The sequence below is a fragment of the Nicotiana tomentosiformis genome, chromosome 7 (genome assembly GCF_000390325.3).
Source record: "Nicotiana tomentosiformis chromosome 7, ASM39032v3, whole genome shotgun sequence".
Lineage (NCBI taxonomy): Eukaryota > Viridiplantae > Streptophyta > Magnoliopsida > Solanales > Solanaceae > Nicotiana > Nicotiana tomentosiformis.
The window spans coordinates 117,603,610-117,607,176 of record NC_090818.1 but is presented as its reverse complement, the minus strand read 5'-3'; the positions used below and the strand labels follow the sequence as shown (position 1 = coordinate 117,607,176).

Genomic DNA, 3,567 nt, shown 5'->3' with positions numbered 1-3,567 from the left:
CCAGATTTATTACATAAACGGTTGGGACATCCTAGTTTGTCAAAACTTCAGAAAATAGTATCTGGTTTATCTCACTTGTCAGCTCTAGAGTGCGAGTCATGTCAGCTCGGTAAGCATACCCGCTCCCATTTCCCTCGGCATCTTAATAATCGAGCAGAGTCACCTTTTACTTTAGTCCATTCAGATGTTTAGGGTCTTAGTCGGGTCAGTTCCACCTTAGGATTCCACTACTTTGTCAGTTTCATTGATGATTATTTCAGGTGCACTTGGATATTTTTGATAAAAAATCTATCTGAGCTGTTTTCTATTTTTCAGACCTTCCACACTGAAATTCAAAATTAATTTGGGGTTTTTATTCGCACATTTCGTAGTGATAATGCCCGAGAGTATTTATTTTCCCCATTTCAGCAGTTTATGAAATCTCATGGGATTATTCATCAAACATCTTGTCCATACACATCTCAACAAAATGGGGTAGCTGAAAGAAAGAATAGACATCTTATTGAAACTGCTCGTACCCTACTCATACAATCTCATGCTCCGTTGCGTTTTTGGGGGATGCCGTTCTTACATCTTGCTATCTTATTAATCGTATGCCATCTTCAGCTATCCAGAACCAAGTTCCATTCTCTATCATATTTCTCCATTTACCTTTGTTCTCTCTTCCACCCCGTATCTTTGGAAGCATTTGTTTTGTCCATAAACTTACTCCAGGAACAGATAAGTTAGCTACTCGTGCTCGTAAGTGCGTATTTCTGGGTTTCTCGAGAATACAAAAGGGGTATCGACGCTACTCTCCAGACCTCCAGCAGTACCTTATGTCCGCTGATGTTACCTTCTTTGAAACCCAATTATACTTCACAGGTTCGGGTCATCACTTAGATATTTCTGAGGTACTACCAATTTCATCTTTTGGAGATTCAGTCACTCTTGCTCTACCACCTACATCTCCTTCTCCAGCTCCACCACTCTTGACTTATCATCGTCGTCCACATCCAGCATCAGGCCCAGGTGATTCACGCCCCACATCAAATTCTGCACCTACTGCGGACTTGTCTCCTCTTAGTCAACCAATTGCACTCCGCAAAGGTGTACGATCTACACTTAATCCTAATCCCCACTATGTCGGTTTAAGTTATCATCGTCTGTCGTCACCATATTATGCTTTTATATCTTCTTTGTCCACTGTTTCTATTCCTAAGTCTACAGGTGAGGCACTATCTCATCCAGGATGGCGACATGCTATGATTGACGAGATGTCTGATTTACATGCGAGTGACACTTGGGAGCTTGTTCCTCTTCCTGCAGGTAAGTCTACTGTTGGTTGTCGTTGGGTTTATGCAGTCAAAGTCGGCCCGGATGGCCAGGTTAATCGACTTAGGGCTCGTCTTGTTGCAAAAGGATATACTCAGATTTTTGGGCTTGATTATAGCATCTGTTCATCTGTTCGTCTCTTTTTGTCCATGGCTGGTGTACGTCATTGGCCTCTTTATCAGTTAGACATTAAGAATGCTTTTCTCCACGGTGATCTTGAAGAAGAAGTTTATATGGAGCAACCACCTGGTTTTGTTGCTCAGGGGGAGTTTAATGGTTGTGTGTGCAGATTGCGCAAGTCACTATATGGTTTGAAAAAGTCTCCTCGAGCTTGGTTTGGTAAGTTCAGCACAATTATTTAGGAGTTCGGCATGACTCGTAGTGAGGCTGATCACTCTGTGTTTTATCGGCATTCTGCTCCTAATCTGTGTATTTATCTAGTAGTTTATGTTGATGATATTGTTATTACTGGTAATGATCAAGATGGTATTACTAATCTAAAGCAACATCTCTTTCAGCACTTCCAGACTAAGGATCTGGGCAGATTGAAGTATTTTCTAGGTATTGAGGTCGCTCAGTCTAGTTCAGGTATTGTTATTTCACAGCGAAAGTATGCCTTAGACATTCTTGAGGAGACTGGAATGATGGGTTGCAGACCTATTGACTCTCATATGGATCCGACTGCTAAGCTTCTGCCTGGACAGGGGGAGCCTCTTAGAGACCCTACGAGATATAGGAGGTTGGTTGGCATATTGAATTACCTCATAGTGACTAGAACTGACATTTCTTTTCCGGTGAGTATTGTAAGTCAGTTTATGGATTCTCCCAGTGATAGTCACTGGGATGCAGTTGTTCGCATTTTTCGGTATATAAAGTCAGCTCCAGGCAAAGGATTACTATTCGAGGATCGAGGCCACGAGCATATTGTTAGGTACACAGATGTTGATTGGGCAGGATCACCTTTTGATAGACGTTCTACGTTTGGATATTGTGTTCTAGTAGGAGGTAATTTGGTCTCGTGAAAGAGCAAGAAACAGAATGTAGTTGCTCGATCTAGCGCCGAAGCCGAATATCATGCCATGGCTATGGCGACGTGTGAGTTAGTTTGGGTTAAGCAGTTGCTCAAGGAGTTAAAGTTCGGAGAAATCAGCAAGATGGAACTAGTGTGTGATAACCAAACTGCTCTTCATATTGCGTCAAATCCGGTGTTCCATGAGAGGACTAAACACATTGAAATCGACTGTCACTTTGTCAGAGAAAAAATACTTTCAGGAGATATTGTTATAAAATTTGTAAAGTCGAATGATCAACTAGCAGATATTTTCACTAAGTCTCTTACTGGTTCTCGTATTAGTTACATGTATAACAAGCTCGGTACATATGATGTGTATGCACTGGCTTGAGGGGGAGTTTAGTTTATAGATATGTATAGTGTAGTCTTGTCCCACATTGGAAGAGGAGTAATATCTCCTTGTAGTATATAGCTATAAATAGGGACCTCTTGTATTGTATTTATCATCCAATATCAATAACATATTTTCTCCCGTGCCTTGTCACAAAATTAAATATTATTAATATAAAGTATTTGACATTTTTAAACTTGATATTGAAGCAACGTATTAAAGATTTTGAAATATTATCTTCCTGAATTATTTACTCCTGAATATTTTTGTAAGATTTTCGTACTCATTGTGATGGAGCAGTGAGCTCTTTATTATGGAAAAATATTATTGTTGAATTATTTTGACATGAGCCGTGAGCTCTTTATTATGGAAAAATATTATTGATGATTTATTTTGGCATGAGCCGTGAGCTCTTTATTGTGGAAAAATATTGTTGTTGAATTATTTTGGCAAGTTAAATTATTTTAGCACTTGAGGTGCAAATTGTGATATATTGTGATATTGATACGCATGCGGTGGTATAAGGTATGGGTATTTAAACGCATGCGGTTGGATAAGGGTGGCTTGATATGCGTGGCTAGTAGGGGGAACTACTAGAAGTCATGTAGTGTGATAAGGATGGCTAAAACGCAGGATGCTATTTCGGAAAAAATATTTTCTTTAAAATAAATTGTGAAGGCTCCCGCGGTGAGATAAGGAAATAAGATATTGTGAATTTATTTATGATTTGGGACTACGAGACGGTACCCCGGGATTGCCCTTGTTGATATTGATTTATGACCGCAGTTGCCTTTGATTATTTGTTGTGGTTTTTCTTAAAGTTGAAAGGAAATTTTGTTTTGTTTTCACG

General features: G+C 39.6%; 1 pseudogene; it reads left to right on the top strand.

Annotated features, from left to right (window-relative positions):
• The first annotated feature begins 1,638 nt into the window (after positions 1 to 1,638).
• Positions 1,639 to 2,717, top strand: LOC138895175 (uncharacterized mitochondrial protein AtMg00810-like; annotated as a pseudogene).
• Positions 2,718 to 3,567: the final 850 nt, after the last annotated feature.